This window comes from Bos grunniens, chromosome 22 (assembly GCF_055505025.1).
Source record: "Bos grunniens cultivar Pamir isolate PY7600 chromosome 22, Bosgru_T2T1.0, whole genome shotgun sequence".
NCBI lineage: Eukaryota > Metazoa > Chordata > Mammalia > Artiodactyla > Bovidae > Bos > Bos grunniens.
This window is the reverse complement of record NC_141186.1, coordinates 18,746,902-18,772,499: the sequence shown is the minus strand read 5'-3', so window position 1 is coordinate 18,772,499 and position 25,598 is coordinate 18,746,902. Positions and strand designations below refer to the sequence as shown.

At 41.3% G+C, this 25,598-nt stretch overlaps 1 protein-coding gene across 44 annotated transcripts in view; it reads right to left on the bottom strand.

The window, feature by feature from the left end:
* The window catches only part of LOC147348186 (uncharacterized), a 732,824-nt gene that overhangs the window by 199,485 nt on the left and 507,741 nt on the right, over window positions 1-25,598 (bottom strand). Inside the window, exon 3 of one of the 44 annotated variants that reach the window (XR_015151149.1) lies at window positions 2,316-2,695. The exons of the other annotated variants lie outside the window; for them this stretch is intronic. The gene's annotated coding sequence lies outside the window, so the exon portion shown is untranslated. Of the gene's footprint in view, window positions 1-2,315; window positions 2,696-25,598 lie in introns of those variants that run through there. 44 annotated transcript variants of the gene reach the window in all.

Sequence of the window (25,598 nt, the reverse complement as noted above, 5' to 3'; positions counted from 1 at the left end):
ACCCCACTCCAGTACTCTTGCCTGGAAAATCCCATGGATGGAGGAGCCTGGTAGGCTGCAGTCCATGGGGTCTTGAAGAGTCAGACACGACTGAGTGACTTCACTTTCACTTTTCACTTTCCTGCATTGGAGAAGGAAATGGAAACCCACTCCAGTGTTCTTGCCTGGTCAATTCCAGGGATGGGGAGCCTGATAGGCTGCTGTCTATGGGGTCGTACAGAGTCAGACACAACTGAAGCGACTTAGCAGCAGCAGCAGCAGTATTGCTAAAAACTTCCCTCTTAGAACTGCTTTTTCTGCATCCCATAGGTCTTGAGTTGTCATGTTTTCATTTCATTTGTTTCTAGAACTTTTTTGATTTCCCTTTTTATTTCTTCAGTAACCTGTTGGTTATTTAGAAATGTGTTGCTTAATCTCCATGTGTTTGTGTTTCTTAACAGTTATTTTTCCTGCAATTGACATCTAGTCTTATAGTGTTGTTGTTGGAGAAGATGCTTGACACAATTTCAATTTTGTTACATTTAATGAGGTTTGATTTGTGACTCAAGATGTGGTCTACCCTGGAGAATGTTCCATGTGCACTTGAGAAGAAGGTGTATTCTTCAGCATTTGGATAGAATGTCCTGAAAATATCAATGAGATCCATCTCATCTAATGTATCATTTAAGACTTGTGTTTCCTTATTAATTTTCTGTTTTGATGATCTGTCCATTGGTGACAGTGGGGTGTTCAAGTCTCCTATTATTGTGTTACTGTCAATTTCTCCTTTTATGTCTGTTAGTGTTTGTGTTATATATTGAGGTGCTCCTATGTTGAGTGCGTACATATTTACAATTGTTATGTCTTCCTCTTGGATTGATCCCTTGATCATTATGTAGTGTCCTTCCTTATCTCTTGCAATATTCTTTATTTTAAGGTCTATTTTGTCTGATATGAGGATTGCTACTCCAGCTTTCTTTTGCTTCCCATTTGCATGGAACACATTTTCCATCCTCTCTCTTTCAGTCCATATGTATCTTTACATCTGAAGTGGGTTTCTTGTAGACAGCATATATATGGGTCTCATTTTTGTATCCATTCGGCAAGCCTGTGTCTTGGTTGGAGCACTTAATCCATTTACATTTAATTATTGATGCATATGTTCATATTGCCATTTTCTTAATTCTTTGGGGTTGATTTTGTAGATCTTTTTTTCTTCTCATGTATTTCTTGACTATACAAGTCCCTTTAACATTTGTTGTAAAACTGGTTTGGTGGTACTGAATTCTCTTAACTTTTGCTTGTCTGAAAAGCTTTTTATTTCTCCATCAGTTTTGAATGAGATCCTTGACAGGTACAGTACTCTTGGTTGTAGATTTTTTCCCTTTAAGTACTTTAAATATATCCTGCTATTCCCTCCTGGCCTCCAGAGTTTCTGCTGAAAGATCAGCTGTTAGTTAAGTGTATGGGGTTTCCCTTGTATGTTACTTGTTGTTTCTCCCTTGCTGCTTTTAATATCTTTGTGTTTAGTCTTTGTTAGTTTGATTAGTATGTGTCTTTCTGTGATTCTCCTTGGGCTGATCCTGTACAGGACTCTTTGTGCCTCTTGGACTTGATTGACTATTTCCTTTTCCATGTTGTGGAAATTGTCAACTATAATCTCTTCAAAATTTTTCTCATACCATTTCTTTTTCTCTTCTGCTGCTGCTGCTGATAAATCGCTTCAGTCGTGTCCGACTCTGTGTGACCCCATAGACGGCAGCCCATCAGGCTCCCCCGTCCCTGGGATTCTCCAGGCAAGAACACTGGAGTGGGTGGCCATTTCCTTCTCCAATGCAGGAAAGTGAAAAGTGAAAGTGAAGTCGCTCAGTCGTATCCAACTCTTAGCGACCCCATGGACTGCAGCCCACCAGGCTCCTCCATCCATGGGATTTTCCAGGCAAGAGTACTGGAGTGGGGTGCCATTGCCTTCTCCGGTCTCTTCTTCTGGGACCCCTTTAATTCAAATGTTTCATACGGTCTCAAACATCTCTGAGACTGTCCTCAGGTCTCTTCATCCTTTTTACTTTATTCTGCTCTTCAGAAGTTATTTACACCATTTTACCTTTGGAGAAGGAAATGGCAATCCACTCCAGTACTATTGCCTGAAAAATCCCATGGACAAGAGGAGCCTGGTAGGCTACAGTCCATGGGGTCACAAAGAACCCGACTCAACTGAGCGACTTCACTTCACTTCACCTTCCAGCTCACTGATTTGTTCTTCTGCTTCAGTTATTCTGCTATTGATTCCTTTTAGAGTATTTTCAATTTCAGTAATTGTGTTGTTTGTCTCTGTATGTTTATTCTTTAATTCTTCTAAGTCTTTGTTAATTGATTCTTGCATTTTCTCCATTTTGTTTTCAAGGTTTTTGATCATCTTTGTATAGGGTGAGACTTGTGCTGAGTTTTTGTTTGTTTCTTTGTTTTTCCTCAGATGGAAGGTTGAGTGAGGGGGTAATCCTGTCTACTGATGATTGGGTGTGTATTTTTGTTTTGTTTGTTGTTTAGATGAAGTGTCCTGCACAGGGTGCTACTGGTGGTTGGGTGATGCCCGGTCTTGCGCTCAAGTGGTTTTCTTTGTGTGCGTTCTCACTATTTGATACTCCATAGGGTTAGTTCTCTGATAGTCTAGGGTCTTGGAGTCAGTGCTCTCACTCCAAGGCTCAGGGCTTGATCTCTGGTCAGGAATGAAGATTCCACAAGTGGTTTGTTATGCATTAATGAGATTAAAACAAATACCCAAAAATGAGAAACCAAAGATGAACCCCAGACAAATGGCAGTTACAAAATCAGGCAAATAATAAATAAATAAAATAATAATTTAAATGTTTGAATACACACACTCATAAGCAAAGTGAAAACAGTCCAACAAAAATAAAGTACAGTAGATTTGCCTGGTGAACAAAGGAAATCAAAAATTATATTTACCAGTTAAGAACAAAACTAACTAAAGCACAAACTAGAAAACAAAACTAAAGCAAGGTGCCAAATGGGGAATAAAGCCATGAAAACAAAACTAACAAATACGTTGATAAGAAAGGAAAGAAAGAAAGAATAGATATGCAAAGTTAAATAGAGGTAGATGAAGATAATTTATATACATTAAAGATTAACTACAAGACCCTTACTCCTTGGAAGAAAAGTTATGACCAACCTAGATAGCATATTCAAAAGCAGAGACATTACTTTGCCAACAAAGGTCCATCTAGTCAAGACTCTGGTTTTTCCAGTGGTCATGTATGGATGTGACAGTTGGACTGTGAAGAAAGCTGACCACCGAAGAATTGATGCTTTTGAACTGTGGTGTTGGAGAAGACTCTTGAGAGTCCCTTGGACTGCAAGGAGATCCAACCAGTCCATTCTAAAGGAGATCACCCCTGGGATTTCTTTGGAAGGAATGATGCTAAAGCTGAAACTCCAGTACTTTGGCCATCTCATGCGAAGAGTTGACTCATTGGAAAACACTCTGATGCTGGGAGGGATTGGGGGCAGGAGGAGAAGGGGACGACAGAGGATGAGATGGCTGGATGGCATCACCAACTCGATGGACATGAGTTTGAATGAACTCCAGGAGTTGGTGATGGACAGGGAGGCCTGGCGTGCTGCGATTCATGGGGTCGCAAAGAGTCGGACCGACTGAGCGACTGAACTGAACTGAACTGAACAAGGAGAAAAGAACAGTAGAAAAAGCAAAAAAAGGAATAAATGTAGAAAAAAATAGCAACAGGTTTAAAAAAATAAAAGTTAAAATTAAAAAAAGAGAAAAAAAAACAAAAAAAAACGGTAAACTCCACAGAACTGCAAAAGCCCAACACAGAGGCAGAGGTTTATAATAACAATAAAAAATGTAGCTAAGGAAACACAAAAATCAAAACTCAAAAGGCTAATTAGATTTCATAGTGCCAATAAAATTGACAACTACAACAGACGGTGGAGGGGGTGGCGCGGGGGGGGCAGGGAATGAACAAAAAAAGAAAAAAAATCCAAAAGAATCTACAGAACAAGTCAAAACATAAGGACAATAAATGCTTTTCTTGAGTCACTGCTGTCAGTCATTTCCATCGCTAGGAGTTGCAGTCCCCCTCACCTCCCTAGGATGCCCTCCAACACTGTGCTGATCTCTGGACCTGCAGTGGGGGCAGCTCAGATTCTAATCTGGTCCTACTCCTGTGTGTTCTTGCTTCCAATGTCCACAGCTATCAGAGCTAGTGCGTTCTCTTTTGTGGGAGCTCTCAATGACCTTTTATATATTCCATCGACACAGAGTCCGCTTAGTTGATCGTGTGGATTTAATCTGCAGCTTGTATAGCTTGGTGGAAAGGTTTTGTGTCTTCTTTCCTTATCCACATTGCCCCTGGGTTTCAATTGTAGTTTTATTTCCACCTCTGCATGTGGGTCACCCACTGGGGTTTGCTTCTGAGGCTGCCCTGGAGAACTTGGGTTTGCACCTGTGAGGGCCAGGTGTGGAGGTGGGGCAGCTGCTTGGGTTGCAGGGGTTCTGGCAGCACCAGGAACTCAGGGGAGTTGGCGGCTAGGGCAGCAGGAAATATAGTGCTCTTGAAGGGTATGGCAACCAGTATTGGCCAATACGCTCCAGTATTCTTCCCTGGAGAACCCCCCTCCCTGACAGAGAAGCCTGGCAGGCCACAATCTACAGGGTTGCAAAGAGTTGGACAGGACCGAAGTGACCCTGTGTGCACAGATGCAAGACTTTTTTGCCTGTGGCAGCTCTGCCCCAGTGAGAGCCGAGTGTGAAGGTGGCACAGGTGCTTGGCTTGTGGGGACCCTGGAGGTGCCACGTGTGCAGGGACACAGACTTCCTTCACTTCAGGAGTTATGTCCCTATCAGAGTCTTTTTTTGAGCCTCTTGTAGCTGGCATTCAGAAGGCCTCTTTGGCCAGTCTTTCTCTGTAGCTCAGCCCATTCAGGCACTTAGAGGGCTCCCTTGCCTGGGGTCCTTGTCTGTTGTTTGGCACATCAGGCACATAGAGGGGGGCCCCCCAGCTGGGGTCCTACTCTGTAGTTCAGCACATCAGGCATTTGATGGGCCAGACTCTCTATTGTTCAGCTGCCAATGCTGGCGTGTGGAGAAAGAGAGGCTATGGTGATGGCTCCACCTCCAGTGAGTGACTCAGCAGTTTTGCCTTACTTCCATGGCTACCTGACTTTCCTCCACAGGCATTTCCCACCACAATCTCCTCCTTCACATCCCCTCAATCTGTCTCTTCACAGTCAACAGCAGCCCTCACCCTGGGATTGCTCCACAATCCCTAAACTCCAGCTCCTAGCTGCTGCGTCTTCTAGGGGATCTGCGTTCCTGTTCTGGGTATGTATGGCTGCGGCAAGGGCTATCTGATTCTCATTCCATTTAGGCTGTCGCAGATCAGCTGTTTCACTCTCAGCCTTAAATTTGTTTCTCCTCTGACTAAGATAATTGCCCCAATGTGGGGATCAGACCTCTACATCAATTCCCCCAGTGGCCAACGGCAGGTCCATTCCTACTAACACTCCTGTTTTTCCCCCTAGTTCCCTCGTCCTACCGAGTTTTTCATGGTTCTATGTATTCGTTTCCACTGGTCAGGTACTCCTGTCCACTCTCAGCTGGGGCCCTGCATACACTTCTGCATCTGAAAGTGTATTTCTGATGTATCCATGCAGAGAGACGTACTCCACATCCACCTACCTCCCCACCATCTTGTTCTCCCCTCACACAATTATTCTTTAGTTCTGCTATCTACAAAAATGCTTACGGAGCTAACATTTAAAAGACTTAACAAGCAATACAACCTGAGTCTTAACCAATCAAAACTGAAGCTGAAGCAGGGTTTTGCAGGCCCTGGTAGTTCTGGAACCTGGAGCAAAGGCAGGAGCAATGGGAGGAGGGTCTTGGGTGGCTTGTGGTAATAATATGGAAATATTTCAATATACTAAATATCTGTGGGCCTCCTCAGGTGCATAGGGTCTTGCACAACTTTAAATATTGCTTAAGTGGAAAATGCTTATCATAATTTCTTTAAAAATGGAGTCTTTCCTTTTTTTTTATGTTCTCACTGACCAAAGGGGGAATCAAATTATAATCAGGTTGATTGATCACATCACACTTCTTTGATATGTGTGTGTGTGTGTATACATATATATATATACACACACACATATATAATACTCTGTAGCTGCTCCAGTACTTTTGCTTTCTTTATGCCATTTTTCTTCCATGATTAAAATGCAACAACAAAAACCAAACTATATAACTGACCCTGAAATAATTATTAAATAGATACAACAGAAACAGCATGAGACAAAGTAGAGTGCTAAACCTTGTGTCAGCAGGCTTCAATGTTATCTTTTAATTTAGAGATACTCTTCTGTTTTCTGGTCTGCTTTGTATTTGGGGTGGGACAAACTTTTTATTTCATGTCTCTTCATCCCTACCTACACTCTTATGGAGATATATATATGGTTTTAATAAAGTCACATTTGCCTAAGTGGAGTACTTTGTAACCCAGTGAGCATCTGTATCTCATCGCCAAGGTAACCACAGCCTACCATGGCCTAAACAGTCCTGCTTGACTTCACTACCGGTGGTGTGATGTCCTGATTCTCCACCCCTCAGATGTCCCCTACAACTCCATGTGTCTTCTGCATCAGCCACCTGAGATCCTTGTGAGGTCACAAATGATAAACAGTAAGCCAATCGGCTAGGTGCACTAACGATACATTCTCATCCTGCCATTTGTTGGCACTGTGATGTAGAATACCTCACCTTGTGACAAATATTTCTAGTTTCTGAAGACACAGTAATAGGAGAGATGAGCAAGGTCCTTGTTTTTTCAGGATTGAAATTTCTAGGTGTTTCTATTCTTATATGTGTTAAGAAGCCCCAGTGAACATCAGTGTCCTCAGTTGTAAAATGAGGTGAAGACTTGCAGGTCTTCTCACCAAGATTATCCTCCAACAGCATCTGTATTTACACTTTTGTGTTCAGATCATTAATCTTATCCATCTTTCCTAGACCACTACTGAGGTATGAGAAGTGTATTGTATTTATTTAGTCAATGATGTTATATTAAACCAAGAAGGTCTGGATTTCAACTTGGATATGGATGGCACTTCAAATAATCACTACAATGTTGAGTTCTTTTCTCCCCTTCTGAATCAGGAACTATGTCCATCAGAGTCCAGGCAGGAAAAGAAAACTCACACCAGATAGCTTCCCAGAGAGGACTAAATATGAGGAATTGTTATAACAATGTTAGAGGAGCTAAAAAAGCAAACATAAAAGGTGTTAGCAATACAGAGATCAGCACATGGAAGAAGCTGCTACCTCCTTTAGGGCTGGAGTGACCAAGTAGGAGACGGTGGCAAGGAAGCCCAGGAGTCGGTATCTCCCGCGGAAACAAACATCACACTGGAGATTTCTGGGAGGTACCTACCCACACAGAGAGGAGCTAGGTGGTAGGAGCTGAAATTAAGGTCTGCCTGCAGCAACCATGGCTGGAAGCCACATCTCAAGCAGTGAGAGGGGAAAATACCCTAGTTTTCTCCTTCTTCCTGGCCTCCTCCTTTCTCTTGTCCTCTAAGACCCCACTAGTGCTTATCCTTGCTGAATCAGCCAGAAGGCAACAGTAACAAAGCTGGAAGTGTAGTTTAAAGGGTCAGGACCCCGTCATCAAGAGAGGGCAATGAGCAAGAAAAGAATCTGAGGAAAAATAAGCAAATGAGCAGAATAGGAACCAAATGAGAATTAAAATAAAAGGCACTGACAGATGGAAATCAGAATATTTAGTGTACTACTGAGAAAGCTCTTAGGAGAATATGGCTTTAATCTTTGGGCAAGTGTGTTTCCTATTATTAACCCTGAATCAGACAGATTTACCTCCCCTGTACTGGGCAGAAGTGGATAACCAAAGGCCACTGCTCAGAGGGCATACCCGTTTTGTTGATGGTGCACATATTAGTCAGAAGGATGTGGTTTTCATGTTCCTTTTTAACACATGGAAATTAATTCACTATCTTTGCCAAGATCATAGGAATCATCTCTGGGAAGTTGCAAGTATGAAATGAGCAGACACACAATCACAGGTTATGATGCCTGTCAAATCAAGGCCCAAGTACATTCAAAAGGCTGTCTTTATAAATAAGAGAAGATTAAATGATAATTTTTTAAAAGTTTGTTTAATTCTATGTTTCTGTGGTGATTAGGGAGTGCTGTTTAGAAGTAACCAATTTCTTGAGGATGTATTAGAGAACTACAGTTCATAGTGACAGGAAAAAGGGCCAAGGATTCGAATCATGAGCTTAGACTCCAGGTTATGGGAACTGAAATGGTCAACATCATACTTTTGAAGGAAAAAGCTGGTATATACTGGAAAGTGACGTGTCAGAAGGGTATATGGACGACAAGCAGATTTGTCAGTGGATGAAGAATGAAGAGGACATGAAATGGTCAGGTTTGAAATGGGGGTGAGGGCTTGAGGAAGGTTCATTTAGTCTAATTTCTCATGAAGCCATTTGTTGCTCACAGTTCATGCATCCACCACTCACACGGTCCCTTTACTCTGAGATCACACATCATTCATATCCCTGCCCTCCACTCTTCAAACCCATGCCGATCATTCCTTTCCAGAAGGCTGGGGTGTGCCCTCAGCACACAGCTCCACAGAAGACTCCAGAAGCTAGTCTCATTCAATTGTATCAGCAGCTACCTAGTGATGGAAGTTTTAGTTCTGCTTTTAGGTGCCTTCCTTCTGAAACAGCTTTGACTAACAGATCCAACCCTCAATTTCTTACAAAAATTTGGTATTCTAATAGCTACCCCATAGCTGTTATAGTCTTCAATGAGTTAAAAGATGCGATGTCTTCAACACCATACAAACCACAGAGTAGACATTCAAAACATAGTCATTGTCCTCATTATTACAGCTAAAGTCCTTGGGCATGGAAAGTCTACACACAATGGCGCCTTGGCTACTCCTCCTATATTCTTTATCTGGCTTACTTTCTTCTCTCTTCAAAGTCAAGTTCAATCTGCCTTCCTCTATCTAACTGCTCCCTGAAATGGTATCAGGATGGATCTGCTTACATGCATGTGTCCTGGACCAGCTGGAGAGTCACTTAGAGTTTGGTACATGACTTATTTCTGTGACTCAGCTTTCTTGCACATGTAAGTACTCAATAAACTGCTTAACTAGTGAGAGCCTAGATGGGGGTGATAAGTGAATTCCTAGCAGAGAATCTAGAACTGTAGCCATGCTTTATGCATAAGGATGAAGTACTCGGAAAACAAGAGCAAATATAAACAAGTATTTCCACTGCTATAAAACAAGAATAGAAACCTCTAGAGACGTCAAGAGGATTACACAAGATATCACATGCACCAGACTCACCACTAAGCATGCCAAACAGTGAGCTTTCTGGAAGCAGCAGTGACCTGGGGTTAATGAGAGCTTACACTCCGGTGCTGCCACCATGGCAAGGGCCAACCTAACATGCCTTTCCTAATAAATGCAGATGAGCAACCTCTATTCCTTGAAGCCTGGGCATGCAGTCTGAAAGTGTTAGAAAGAGCCAGCAGAGGCACCATTCTGTCCAGTCATCCTTAACAACAGAACCATCCATCCAAGAGGCTGCTAAGAGAACCTAGGCCTGCAAGGTATAGAAATGCAGATCCTGAGAAATGACGCTCTTCTCACAAATTTCCTTTTCTCTACGTTCCAGTCAACATGCACATTTTTAAAAGTAAAGCAAAATCGCCATGTATCAAGGTTGTTACACTTTTGGTTGGTTTATTTGCTTGCTTGTGTATTTGTTTATTTAACGCTTCTACAAGGATAGGAGTTGCCTTAAGAGGATCGTGTAAAGTAGCCAAAGACTGAATGGAATTCACCCAATCAGGAAAGGAGTTAGACCATGGCCTAAGAAACTGGAAAGGAAGGAAGGGAGGAAGGGAGGGAGAGAGGGAGGGACGAAGGAAGATGCAAAAGTGATAAAGACTGGTGGCCAGTTGTTTCCAAACCGTGTTTGAAAAGCAGTGTAATGCACCCCCATGTTTCCTAAACGACAGCCCTGGAGAAAATATAAGTTGTTATCATATCCCCATGCCACCTCTATTTCTTAATGCTTTCCTTTGAATGAACTCACTTTCTACTAAATTTCTATTTTAAAAAGTAACTTTATATAGCTATTGCAAACATAAAAACAGTATCACTTCTCAAACAGAGACGGTAACTTGTGAAACTAAATTCAATGGAAAAAAAGCTGTGCTATTAAATCTAGCAGAATTTAATGAGGCTCACTGTCTCTGCTACACAACGATTAGCAAGAGTTCTCAGAGTTATGGTCTGACAATGAACTAAAACGATCTGCTTGGGGTCTGAAAGAGGATTGAAGAGGGAGTTACTGTTTCAGCATGGGCCCTCTGAACTCATCTCAAGGATCACCAACAGAAGCCCCTGCAATCTGGGAAATGATGATGCAGCAGAAAGAAGAGGCAGAGAAATGAGACCTTTACCCCAGCTCCACCGTTACTCATTCTCAGTTTCACCTCCTGGAGGAATGTTATCTTCCTCTAGAGCTCAGTTCTCCATTTGTAACAAGGATGTGGAGTCACTATATTGTATCCCATTAGGCACAAGGAAAAAAAACCATTGTATTCACCATGTTCTCCAGGGTGGATAAAACAAGTAGAGATACAACACAGTCTTCAAAATTTTAGTTCTCATATAGGTTCAACAGGAACATCATTAATAATAGAAGATACAGTGCCATTCTACTTTAGTTGCTCTGTCCCAATAAATGGTAGTGGGCCCACTAGACTTCAAAAAGGAACAATCCAACACGAGATATAAGATGGCAGTGAGGGTTCTGCGTCATCAGATCACCTATGCTCAAGAATAAGGATGACTCAGCTTATCACAGTTACTGATCTGTGTATGTGGGAGAAGGGCCTTCAATTATACTTTAACAATAGTAATTCATGTTTTAAATCCCAAAGGCAATTCTAAGGAAATGCATCTGCTAGACACTAAATCTCAACAACACAAGACAATAGAAGATGTTCATTTAGTCCTCTGTTACAAAGGAAAAACTGAGGGCAGGAGGAGATGGGGATGACAGAGGGTGAGATGTCTGGATGACATCACAGACTCAATGGACATGAGTTTGGGCAAGCTTCCGGAGATAGTGAAGAACAGGAAAGCCTGGGGTGCTGCATCTATGGGGTAGCAAAGAGGTGGACACAACTGAGCGACTGAACAACAGTACAAGGGCCCAGATTTTAATTTTTTTAATGGTGTTTTCAATAAGTGTAGTGTACAATTTCTTCCTGATTACGAATGTCAGCACAAACCAGTGTCTGGCCCTCGATCAGTCCAGCAGAGTTCTGAAAGGCACAGTTGTTCAAGGAAATGCTTGCCACCAAGGTAAGGTGGCCACAAATGTGTGGATGACACACTCCCAGGCATGTCCAGTCTTGAGGCAAAGGCAGGTCTGGGACAGGAGACAGAGCAGGGGTGTGTTTATGCAGTGAAAGGACGGCTCTACCACTTTCTTCTCTTTCAGGCTCAGCTTTTGCTTTAATCGAGCCTTCTGGGAACTAAAACAGATGAGTGATGTTTATAAAAGCAGATGAAACGCTCCCTTAGTCTTTGATAAAAATGTAAAAATAAAGCACACAATGGCCCCAGCCTCCTGGAAGAGAAGTATGAAATTAACTTCTTGGAAATCTAATGAGGAGGAAGGAAGAAATCCTAGTGAATACATTGTGTTTAGCAGCATTATCCTTCCTTTCCTCTTGAGGCTTATATCTCCCCAAACTTTTTGCTCCCTCCACCTTCTACCTTCCCCACTGCCATACAATAAAGTTCTGATGGTGTCAAAAGAGCACTTCACACCTCCAACCCACCATCACTAAACCACCCCTGACTGGTCCAAGAATTATGCATGTGACCTCCTAAGCTGGCCAGTCATATTCCTGACCCCTCCAATGATGGCAACTGGCTCCAAGTCTGTACAGCACAGCCAGTAGCGTCCTTCCATAGGTTTAATATGCAAATATTGGAGGGAAGAATTTTGTTTTATTGGTTGGCTTAAGTTCAGCAGTGCTGCTATAACAAACTCCTAAATTTCAATAGTTTTCAACAACCAAAGTTTCTTTCTTGCTCCAAATATGATGCCAACACAATAAAAGAGGTATACTTTTCCCACAGAGAGAAGTACTACAAAATCATTTTGCCAAAATTGTTATTAATGGGTCAGGAATGTATATTACTCCCACAGCAAATATACTGAATATTAATGTATCTTTTATATATTTTATTAACATCTTTTGGGAAAAATAGGCTACATGAATGTTATTAGCAGCCATGTGGCCCATTGGAAGAGAAACTATCAAGTAAGATTTTAATGGAGTAGTCACAAAACATCCACCCATTCCCAGGGAAAACATGTGACCTAGGTATAGCCCATCAGGGCTGGCCATCCCCTTTGCTAACAGTAATCCAAATGGAAAGTCATAGAACAAGTAGGGACAATCAGAGTCCTTCCCTAAGGCTGACTTACAGATAACAGAGAAGGGGATCCCTTTCCTACAGGATTTCTTGGCTAGAAGATGTGATTTTCAGGATGTTGGATGCCCCCTAATCTGTCATATCAGGAAGGTCTGTCATTAGAGTGAAGCCAAATAGGCACAAATAAAAGTGAAACATAAAGAGGAAGAGAGAGACAGGCAGAGACAAACAGTAATGAATCCATATCTCGAATGCCTTCAATCCCAGTTCCAGTTTCCAGGGCTTGCTTACAACTGTTTACTAAATGTTCTCCTTGGATCTGGTGAGTTATTTTTCCCAAGTTAATAAATTCTTATTCTTCATTGTTGTTTGTTTTTTTTTTTCCTTCTTCTGCGGTGGGTGGTGGTGGTGGGAATGGTTTCCTGGTTAATTTGAGAGAGCTACAGCTAATATAAAATATTTGGTCTGGGAGAGGTTAAATAGCTAGTATCAATTCAGTTCAGTCATGTCTGACTCTTTGTGACCCCATGAATCACAGCACGCCAGGCCTCCCTGTCCATCACCGACTCCCAGAGTTCACTCAGACTCATGTCCATCGAGCCAGTGATGCCATCCAGCCATCTCATCCTCTGTCATCCCCTTTTCTTTCTGCCCCCAATCCCTCCCAGCATCATGGTCTTTTCCAATGAGTCAGCTCTTTGCATGAGGTGGCCAAAGTACTGGAGTTTCAGCTTCAACATCAGTCCTTTCAATGAACACCCAGGACTGATCTCCTTTAGGATGGACTGGTTGGATCTCCTTGCAGTCCAAGGGACTCTCAAGAGTCTTCTCCAACACCACAGTTCAAAAGCATCAATTCTTCAGCACTCAGCTTTCTTTATAGTCCAACTCTCACATCCATACATGACTACTGGAAAAACCATAGCCTTGACTAGATGGACCTTTGTTGACAAAATAATGTCTCTGCGTTTTAATATGTTATCTAGGTTGGTAGATACTTTCCTTCCAAGGAGTAAGTGTCTTTTAATTTCATGGCTGCAGTCACCACCTGCAGTGATTTTGAAGCCCAAAAAAATAAAGTCTAACACTGTTTCCACTGTTTCCCCATCTATTTCCCATAAAGTGATGGGACCGGATGCCATGATCTTCATTTTCTGAATGTTGAGCTTTAAGCCAACTTTCCACTCTCCTCTTTCACTTTCACCAAGAGGCTTTTTAGTTCCTCTTCACTTTCTGCCATAAGGGTGATGTCATCTGCATATCTGAGGTTATTGATATTTCTCCTGGCAATCTTGATTCCAGCTTGTGTTTCTCCCAGCCCAGCGTTTCTCATGATGTATTCTGTATATAAGTTAAATAAGCAGGGTGACAAGATACAGCTTTGACGTTCTCCTTTTCCTATTTGGAACCAGTCTGTTGTTCCCTGTCCAGTTCTAATTGTTGCTTCCTGACCTGTATACAGGTTTCTCAAGAGGCAGATCAGGTGGTCTGGTATTCCCATCTCTTTCATAGCTAGTATAGTACATGCTTTATAAGCTGACATACAATATCCATCTTGAACTGGTTCTACTGCCTTCCCAGACTAATCGTCTGACCTCTAGCCCACTTCACACCACCCAGTAGAAGTGCTGGCTTTTTCCCAAACACTTTCTACTTCTTCTCAACACTGGACATTATATATACACTTCCTATCTTTTGAGATACTTCTGTTCCTTGGGAGAATGTTCTGGAGAGAAGAAATGGCACAAAAAAGCTGTCTTTGCCCAACTTTTATCCAACCTTGGCATCTGGGTTTCAGCTTAGATTTAACTTCCAACAGGACCAGGAAGTCAGCCCTGACACCCAAAGACTGCACGAGCTTTTCCTCCTGCAAGCTCCCATGCTATCATCCTTACCGCAGATATTAGCACCTATCACATGGGTCTGTAATTATGTATTACTTCACAGCCAATAAAGAAGGATGTGGTATGTCCATGTGTATTTATCTAATAATGGTGCCTGAAAAAAGACCTCAAATATTTGTTTAATATATGAATTCTAATATCACTAGATAGGAAAAAAGATGTATCTGGATCTAGAACCCATGAGTTCTAAGAAGCAAATACTTTCCCTAACCCTTCTTTGTATCAATGTATTTACAGATACCTGCAAAGTATATTAAGTAAAGTTTAACATTGCTGAATGGCATTCTTTCCAATGAACCATTTTTTCTTTAATTTTTAAAAGGGACCTGAATGTAGGGGGAGCTGGGAAAATAGGTAAATGTCATGATAAAGGTACTCGCCTACAGCAGGTAGGCTCCTGCAGGTCCCTCTCCAGCCCCCTGTTAGTAGGACATCCTCTCAGTAGAGAACTACATTCCCGAGATGCCCTTGCAGGAAGGTGTGTAGGCGACCTAGGTTCAGTCAGACAGACACAGTTTTATCATACTGGAATCTAATTATGAGCAGTATGGGGAGGTGGCAGAATGCAGAGAGAGTGGACCTTGTGCCAAGCATGATGGGGAAAGTGTATGGTTCTTCTGAGTCCCCAACGTTACTGTTACCAAGTGACGTGAAGGACAAGAGTAGGGTTTCACTGAGAACAGTCCATGCTGTGGTAGGGCATCTCTCCCAGCCACATGATCTTGATCATGTAGGTCTAAGTTTAGGTTCTGGACTTCCTGGAAATTCTGTAAGTTACCTAATGCTCTGTGATTACTTTCTTCCTGCTTAGCCACCATGAGTAGACTCCAATATCTGCAATAACCTTGATCTTCCTCATCACTTCTCATGAAATAGCCTTAACCTTACTACCCACACAGTTATCTGTGAGGTATTATAATCTGCTCTGAATAGTGCTTCTAGAGATGAGAAAGTCAGGCTTTGGGGGACTGTTGTTGTTTAGTCACTCAGTCATGCCAAACTCTTTGTGACCACACAGACTGTAGCACGCCAGGCTTCCCTGTCCTTCACCAACTCCCGGAGCTTGCTCAAACTCATATCCATTGAGTCCATGATGCCATTCAACCATCTCATCCTCTGTAATCCTCTTCTCCTCCTGCCTTCAATCCTCCCCAGCATCTGGGTCTTTTCTAATGAGTCAGCTCTTCACATCAGGTGGCCAAAGTATTAGAACTTCAGCATCAGTCCTACCAATGAATATTCAGGACTGATCTCCTTTAGGATGGACTGGTTTGATCTCCTTCCAGTCCAAGGGACTCTCAAGAGTCTTCTCCAACACCACAGTTCCAAAACATCAATTCTTTGGCAATAAACCTTATTTATGGTCCAACTCTTACATCCATACATGACTACTGGAAAACACATAGCTTTGACTATACAAAACTTTGTTGACAAAGCAATGTCTCTGCTTTTTAGTATGCTGTCTAGGTGTGTCATAGCTTTTCTTCAAAGGAGCAAGCATCTTTTAATTTCATGGCTGAAGTCACAATCTGCAGTGATTTTGGAGGCCAAGAAAATAAAGTCTCTCACTGTTGCCACTGTTTCCCCATCTACTTGCCATGAAGTGATGGGACTGGATGCCATGATCTTCATTTTTTGAATTTTGAACTTTAAGCCAGCTTCTTCACTCTCCTCTTTCACCTTCATCAAGAGTCTCATTAGTTCCTCTTAGCTCGCTGCCATAAGGGTGGTATCACCTGTACATCTGAAGTTATTGATATTTCTCCTTGCAATCTTGATTCCAGCTTGTGATATATTCAACCTTGCATTTTGCATAATGTACTCTGAATATAAGTTAAATAAGCAGGTTGACAATACACAGCCTTAATGTACTCCTTTCCCAATTTGGAATCAGTTTGTTGTTCCATGTCCAGTTCTAACTGTTGCCTCTTGACTTGCATACAGCTTTCTCAGGAGGCACAGAAGGTAGTCTGGTATCCCCATCTCTTGAAGAATGTTCCACAGTTTGTTGTGATCCACATAGTCAAAGGTTTTAGCATAGTCAGTGCAGCAAAAGTAGATATTTTTCTGGAATTTTGTTTTTTCTATGATCCAACAGATGTTGGCAACTTGATCTCTGGTTCCTCTGCCATTTCTAAATCCAGCTTGTACATCTAGAAGTTCTTGGTCCATGTATTCTTGAAGCCCAGCTTGGAGGATTTTGAGCATGACCTTGCTAACATGTGAAATGAGTACAACTGTGTGGTAGTATGAACATTCTGTGGCATTGCCTTTTTGCAATTGGAATGAAAACTGACCCTTTCCAGTCCTGTGGCCACTGCTGAGGTTTCCAAATTTGCTGACATATTGAGTGCAGCACTTTCACAGCATCATCTTTCAGGATTTGAAATAGCTCAACTGGAATTCCATCATCTCCACTAGCTTTGTTCGTAGTGATGCTTCCTAAGGCCTACTTCACTTCACATTCCAGGATGTCTGGCTCTAGGTGAGTGATCTACCCATAGTGGTTATCCAGGTCATTAAGATATTTTTTGTATAGTTCTTCTGTGTATTCTTGCCATCTCCTCTTAATATCTACTGCTTCGTTGGGTCCATACCATTTCTGTCCTTCATTGTGCCCGTCTTTGCATGGAATGTTTCCTCGGTATCTCTAATTTTCTTGAAGAGATCTCCGCTGCTGCTGCTGCTAAGTCGCTTCAGTCGTGTCCGACTCTGTGTGACCCCATAGACGGCAGCCCACCAGGCTCCCCCGTTCCTGGGATTCTCCAGGCAAGAACACCAGAGTGGGTTGCCATTTCCTTCTCCATGAAGAGATCTCTAGTCTTTCCCATTCAATTATTTTCATCTATTTCTTTGCACTGATCACTTAGGAAGGCTTTCTTATCTCTCCTTGCTATTGTTTGGAACTCTGCATTCAGATGGGTATATGTTTCCTTTTCTCCTTTGTTTCTCACTTCTCTTCTTTTGTCAGCTATTTGTACCAAGGCACATTAAGTCATGTTAGGAAAAAAACTATTGTAATGAGGTGTGAGGGTAAACAGTCCCATCACAACTTATATACCACCAAGAAAAAGATTTATGGGGTGTATTATTTCTGTTATATTTTCCTAACTAAAGGTTTTTTCACACTATATTATTATCAAGTATGCTTCATCCTCTATTTGTTTTTGAAGGAAATTCTTTTACTCAGTAATGTTGATTTCAAAAATCAACAGATGGGGAGATTTATACTATGAGGAACAAAGTATTAACTTCCATCTGAGTTAACAGGAATTGATAGAGAATGGCAACACTGTTGATTCAGAGCTCAGAGGCATTCATCTTACTTCTCAGAGAATCCGGGCAAATGTATATGTATATCTTCTTTGAGGATTCTAGATGATTTAAAATTTTTCTAATTTGGAGCTTCCTTTTACCTTTGAACATACATGATTTTATTTCGGGACGGTGACAGTACCCCTTTGTTTAAGGATTAATGCCTTAAATAGCAGTCTTTCCATTGTTTAAAATAAAATAAAAAAGACACTGTGATATTTGATTCGGTTTTATGCTTCAGTGAATTACGAACGTATCCTCTCTTACTTTTTATTGCATTGCTGCTGCAGGATTTATTTTTTAAAGAAAGCTTAATGGTTTTATCGTTAGATAGTTGATTACTTTTCACTGGACTTTTTCTCTCAATGAGAAGAAGTAGGAATGAGGACTGATCAAGAAAACAAGGTGGCCGTTCAGCTATTTGGTAGAAAATATGGACGTTAATGTAAATGATGACTATCTGGGGATTTGTAGGCTCTTGTATGTCTGAATGTATGGATTTATACACAGAAACTCATTCTCTTTTTCACTTCACAATGTGTCCATAGGTGTGACATGAGCAGTTATAAAAGATGAAGCACCTTAGAGATGATCTTGACTGACCTGCACTTTGCACAGATTAGAATCTCAGATACCAGAGAGTTGGGAAATGTCTAAACTGAAGTCACGTGACAGGCAGGGAGCATGTCCCAGGTGCTGGATAATGACTCCCAGAGATAAACATTCAGCTTTCCCTACTGCTCCATCCCAGAAATGGAGATGGAGAAGCTCTTTTCCTTTCAGAGCTTCCACCACCAACTCTTTATATCTTTATATATTCCATAGTTCTGCTAAGGAGAATGACAAAGCCGGTGACCCCACTCTTCACGGGACCGGGAATCACAGACAAAACTCTGCTCAAGCTTTGGGTCTAATTTTTCCCAATAAGGCGATATTTTAATCATTTTTTTTCCCTCTGCTATATTCTCAGAACCTAGATGTTGGCCTATGACTTAAATACTGAATGAAGGACTGAATTATTGACTGAATGAATAAATCAAGGAGTAAATGGATGAGGGAATTAATGAAGCAGAGACAGACAGTCTAGGATAGGAGCAAAAAAATCCACAAAGGATTCCACGCCTGCCCACCGCCAATAGAAGGGAGGTGGCCAGTGGCCCGACCAGGGCTGACCAGAAATCAGCAGAGTAGATTGTGACTGGGGACTGATTTCCCCAAATCAACCCCCTCCTTCCCTTCTGATGAACAATTTTCTCCCTTGGCAGTGAAAACAATCTGAAAAACTCATTCGATTCACCTCCTTATAAGACACTGATAAATTCTAGAAATATCAATAAAAGGGTAATCCAAACATATTTCTGGTCTAGAGGAAGTTCCCATTTGGAAAGCAGATGAGATCTAGAAACAGAGTATCTGTACTCTGATGAAAGAAATACTACCTCTTCAGTCCATTTAGCATAAACAAGGGATCAACACAGAGAGCCATAAATGCAGGATATGAGGCAGGTGAGGGGAGAGGGGACAAAATCAAAGAAGGGTCAGAAGGAAAGAAGCAATATTCAGTGTGCGTCTTGAGAGATGAGTAGAACTCTTAAAGATGAACAAGAAGAGAGAAATAAGGTGGTGGTGGGGGTGTTGGCATTCTAGGCAAAGGAAACCACCTGAGCCACGTCCAGACACATGCTGCACATGTCTGTCCCTGACCCGGAGCTCTGTCCCTTCCTCCCAACCACCTCCAATCTCATCAGCTGGCACCACGATGCAGTTAGCTGCCCAAAGCCAGATCAGTTATCCCTTTCTTGGCCAGTCTCTCTCCATCAAGATGTCAGGTCAACTTTAGCTTCTAAATGGATCTCTCATCACATTCTCTTTGTCCATCTCTGTCAGCACCCTGGTTCTTGTTACCCTAGCCCCTCAAGTGGGTTTCCACAATGTTTGTTTGCTTGTTTACTATTTTCCTTCATCCTGCAGTGATATGTTTTTTTGCTTGTTTTTGTTTTATTTCTTTAATAACCAACTGATCAAGGTATTTCCCTATTTCAAGTATTTTGATGGTATTATGGACTGAATTGAGTCCCTCTCAAATTCATAGAAAGTCAGAGGCAAATTTACATTAAGCTTCAATGTGACCATGTCTGGAGACAGTTTTTAAGGAGTTAGTTAGGGTTAAATGGGGTCATAAAGGTGGGGTCCTGATTCAATATGACCAGTGTACATATAAGAGGAGGAATTGATACCAGGAATGTGCACGCACAGAGGAAAGGACAGTCAGAAGCCTGCCATCTGAATGCCAAGAAGAAAGATCTCCAGGGGAAACCAGCTCTAACAGCCTCCTAATCTTGGACTTCTGGTCTCCAGAATTGTGAGAAAATGAACTACCGTCATTTAAGTTACCTAGCCTGGGACATTCTGTTATGTCAGCTTTTCACATTTCTTTTGCCACCATCCAAACTCCTGTACATGGTGAAGGAGGCCCTGCCTGGTCGGACACTCATCTATATCTCCTGCATTACCTTATGCCACAATCCCCTCCCTCTCTCCCCTCCAGAAATATCAGTCCTCTCTGTTCCTCTCTGTGTCTCTGACTGACCCAAATCATCCAATTTTGAGTCTTCAGAACTGCATTCCTATCCCATCCCATTAAACAGGGTGGCGATTTGATTACCGTTGGTTTCCTCCACCAGTGTGCAGGCTTCAGGAGAGAAGGAACCACACCTATTCCTACTACCACTGTAGCTTATGCCTAGTGTTCTAGTTTCATATCTTGGCATGCAGTTGCTGTTTGAATATTTGCATAATGAATAAATAAAGGAGTATATTGGTCCAACTTAACCAATGGAGACTAGCTTGGTCATCAGAACATAGCACTAGGAGAGTAGCTGGAGATATAGCCACAGTTAAGTTACCTGATGCAAAGAACTGACTCATTGGGAAAGACCCTGATGCTAGGAACAATTGAAGGCAGGAGGAGAAGGGGACGACAGAGGATGAGATGGTTGGATGGCATCACCGACTCTCTGGACATGAGTTTGAACAAGCTCCAGTAGTTGGTGATGGACAGGGAAGCCTGGCGTGCTGCAGTCCATGGGGTCCCAAAGAATTGGACATGACTGAGCCATTGAACTAAGCTGACATGTCAAAAAATATTGGCAAACATTCAGAAGACTGACAAAAGCAAGCATCACAGAGGGTATAGATACATAAGATCTCTAACATTCCTGATGTTATACCAATCTGTACAACTTCTTTGAAAAATTCCCTTGGCTTTAGCTGTGAAAGCAATGTTTCTCAACCAGGATGATTTTGCTGCCCCTCAACCCTGAAAGGATATCTGGCAATGCCTGGGGTTATTCTCAGTTGTCACAAGTGGGTTACACATGCTTTCCAGCATCCAGTGGATAGAGGCCAGGGATACTGCTAAACATCCTACTGTGCACAAGATAGCCTCCAAAACAAGAATTAACATGACCAAAATGCCAAGAACACCACATATGAGAAACTGTATACTAGAGCAAACTATGTATCATATATATCATATGTGTCTTATACATAGATCAAATAAGCAACCCACACTTAACAAGAAGAGACATTACCAACTGTAGCAGAACTAGGTTAAATGCCCATCTTTGTAGAATACATTGTGGTATATTCACCCAAAGGAATATTAGACATCAGTCAAAATGAATTAACTAAAATGGTATAAAACAAGCTGGATGAATCTTAGCAATACATTATTAAGTGGAAAAAAAAAAAAACCCCAATATACTTTAGCAAGTTAAAGCCAGTTAAAATTATGCTTCTTACTTTTATAAACATATAAACATATAATTTATAGAGATATAGAGAGCCATTGAAATTATTAAAAAATAAAGCAAAAGGATTGATAAACATGAGATTCAGGATAATGACTTTTCAGCTGGGAAATACCATCGAGGCATGGTATTGTGGAAAGTCATGCAGTCATGTAAGTTAAGGTGCTACATTTGCTTGGAGTTATGGGTTTGTAGGTACTCAGTACATGATTAAAGATCACTAAACTAATAAGTAAACAAAACACCAGGCAATCCTTAGATTAACGGTAAGAGCACATCATGAATCCAAGATGAAGGTTAAAATGATTCCATGCAACTGAGGCCCAGCTTCAGAGTAGAAAATTTCCTGCTGTGGACTACTGGTTCTCAAAGAATGTCCTGAAAGGCTGCATTGCTATAAGAAAGAGGTCTTTTATATGTTTTTAATGGGTCCAACACCTATGATGTCATTTAAAAAAGAACATCTGCTTCTAACATAAAATATAAAACATAAAATGAAAAGTTTGAAAACACCGTTGTAAGTGAGAAGTCAGTGAATGTTTTAAAAGGGAGGGTATGAGATCTGTGACATAAAAAATTACACAGTGTATCAAGGGGGTGACAGTGATGCTCACAGTTCAAAGAGGACAGCACTCGACTGCAAAGGGATGACTCACACATGGCATGAATCCAGAAATCAATCACAGGAAGGGAAGAGGAAAAAGATATTTTCAGGTACCTCCAGGCTGATCACAGCATGGAAGTGAAGAGAGACTGAAAGAGACGGATATACACGTGTAATTGAACCTACAGTAGTATAGTGTGTTAGAGGCCAATGAACAAAGAAGTTAGAAGCAAGCTAGTCCACCTGTCTGCCCTCTTTCTTTTCTTAGAAGCCATTAGGACCAAAGCCTGTGCAAGAAAGGTGGACAAAGCAAGAAAGATGGTGTCCTATATGGTTTAAAAGATGGATTCCAATAAGGGAGAAGATATGGGCAGCCAGGTTTCTTACTGTTGGGGAAATGAGTTACATATCCAGAAAAAGAAGACACTTAAGAGACACTCTAGTGTTAGACTGGAATTGAAGCATAATAACTCATGGTTTGAGAAAGTGAAACAGAGTTGTAAATGTGGGTATTCATACACACAGACACACACACACATATATATATATATTTCTTAGTTCTATCTACAATGAGAGGCTTCAAGTCCTAGTTTTCAAGACTTTCTTCAAAATAACTGTCTCAAACTCTTGAAAAAGTTTTAAGGAAAGACTCAGGAACTTCAGATTGATGGAGACTACAAGAACAGGACAACTGTGTCACCCTGTATTGGATCCTTTGGCTATAAAGGATGTTATTGATTTATTTGACAATACTTGCATGGAACCTTTGGATTGGAATGTTACTAATGAAGCAACATCAATTTCCTGATTTTCCTTACTACTGTATGATTATTCTATAAACAAGGAAAATGTTTTTATTTGGAGGAAATTCATGTTGAAGTATTCAGGCACACTACCTGTGTATTCTCAGATGGCTCAAAAGAAAAAAAAATTGTCATTTACTTTCTGTTTCTCTCTTAAAGTATTTTAAATGATAAAAAAAAAAGTTCACAAATGCTTTTATTCTTGTAGAAACAAATTACATACAACTTGAAAGGGGAAATGGTTAAGAAACAAAATTATGATACTGGGTGTTTAAGAAGATGGTTATAATACAGACACACAGGGGGAAAATAAGTGAGTTATTAGGGAAGCTTCTTCATAAAAAAGCAACAGGAAAGTAAATGAAGCTTAGGTATAGGAAGGAAATTTTCACTGGAAGCCTGGTGTTTTCTATCTTGTTTTAAGGTAATATGGAGAAGTGGTCATTGAACTGCCTTGGATTTGTTTATATAAAACAATAAAAGCATTGGTAGCAACTTACAGAAAAAGCCAAAACTGAGGACTGAATATGCTTGTTGAGGGATCTTGTAGTCACAAGCTTTTTAGACTAATAGTCAAAGACACCAACACTGTTTATCAGTTAATTGGGAAGAGTTAAACAGGAGACTTGGACGGTAATAGCAAAATGGACCACGGACTGATATTTTCACATCTAACTAATTGTTCTGTCTTCATAGCATTTACCTAAAGAGGATCCATCAATAATGCTGAGAACTATTCCTTCTTTCCGTAATCAACTTCCTAGGGGCAGATCATCTCCATAAAATTGAAGAAGAATAAAGATGGGATTAATAAAGGGGTGTGTCTACCCCTTCCCCATAAACAATCACAAGATTCCAGAAATGCTTATCCCCGTTCAAATAACACTGAAAGACAAACATAACTCACACTTACCTTGTAAAAAGTCTGCTTTGGGCTAGATGCATTTTGTAAGTCGTCTTACTGTGTACTTTTGGCAGTGATGAAAAATAGGTATTATCCTCTTCTTGTTAAAATAAAGGAATGGGGGCTCAGAGAGGTTAAGTAACTTAATCAGAGCTACACAAACTTGAAATAGGAGTAGACATCTATTTTTTGTCTTATCTTGAACCTCATTAATCTTTAGGTATATACCTTGTAACCTAGATATCACTGCCCCCATATTATAGATAAGAAAAGTAGTTTAAATTCATGCCTGGTTTAAAGTCGTGTTCCTTTCATCCCTTTAATCTTTTTTCCCTTTAGTAATACCTGAGGTTTCTAACTATCATCTTCATTATATGATTAATTACCATAAGAGTAGCTACAGCATGAATATTTGAAAAGCACTTTGTAGTTTACAAATGCTTTCAAGCACACTAAATTTCCATCTTATCAACAATTAAAGAGGAAGATGTTTTTTTCTCCCAATTTTAGAGATGTAGACATTGAAGTTCAGAGTAGTTAAGGGAACAGCTCAAATCACATAGTAATAGACTATTACTGAACATAGTAATAGTCATGACTGAAATCTGGAACAAATAGTCATGACTGAAATCCCCCATTATGTAGGGGAAAACAGCAGTTTAATTTATTACCACAGTAAGTAAGTTACCTCCCATTGAATTAGGCAAGAGACTTCAATGGGAACTGAAGCTACTCAGCGACTGACCAGTGTTTCTGGATTTAAACATTTAGTGTGTCTCCTGCTGGAAGAGCGGAGAAGGCAATGGCACCCCACTCCAGTACTCTTGCCTGGAAAATCCCATAAACGGAGGAGCCTGGTAGGCTGCGGTCCATGGGGCCGCTAAGAGTCGGATATGACTGAGCGACTTCACTTTTACTTTTCACTTTCATGCATTGGAGAAGGAAATGGCAACCCACTCCAGTGTTCTTGCCTGGAGAATCCCAGGGACGGGGGAGCCTGGTGGGCTGCCGTCTCTGGGGTCACACAGATTCGGACACGACTGAAGTGACTTAGCAGCAGCAGCAGCTGCTGGAAGAGAAATGATGTACTAGAGAAATAAGGACCCTCAGAAACTTGGCTGACAGTGGATCTGCCCGGTAGCGACTGTTCTGAGCATCTAGGAATTCTGCTGGTCCCTTAGTTCTGCCTCTGGACCCTGACAAGTGGTCAGAGCTTGCTTGCAAAGGATCATAGACGAAAGAAAGACAGAAAGCCACTTCTGGATCTTCTCTGGCGGACTCCTCCTCCCTTTCCATCCTACATCAGAGAGGACCAGAGAACACTGTCCGGATGGCCAGCTGCCTGGACAAGAACCACCGTCTGTGTAAACATGCCTGGAAAATACTCTGTGGCTTGTACTCGTGGCTCCGGACCATGTGCTGAGATGGCCCACAGAGGAGATAGTGAGGTGGTTCCCTCAAGGTGAAGAAACTAAAAATGAGCTCGTCAAGTCTTTGTCAAACTGAATCTAGTGACTTTTTCCCCAAACTTCTGAAACAAAGAATAATGAATTATGTTTTGCTACATCAATGTTCTGACTTTTAGAAACATCTGCTGAGAGTTTTTCTCTGATAGGCCCACTTGATTTCTGATCGCTAGTGAGTTAACTATGGTGCAGGAGAAGATTCTTGAGAGCAAGGAATTCCTTGAGAGCAAGGATTTCCTTGGACAGCAAGGAAATCACAACAGTCAGTC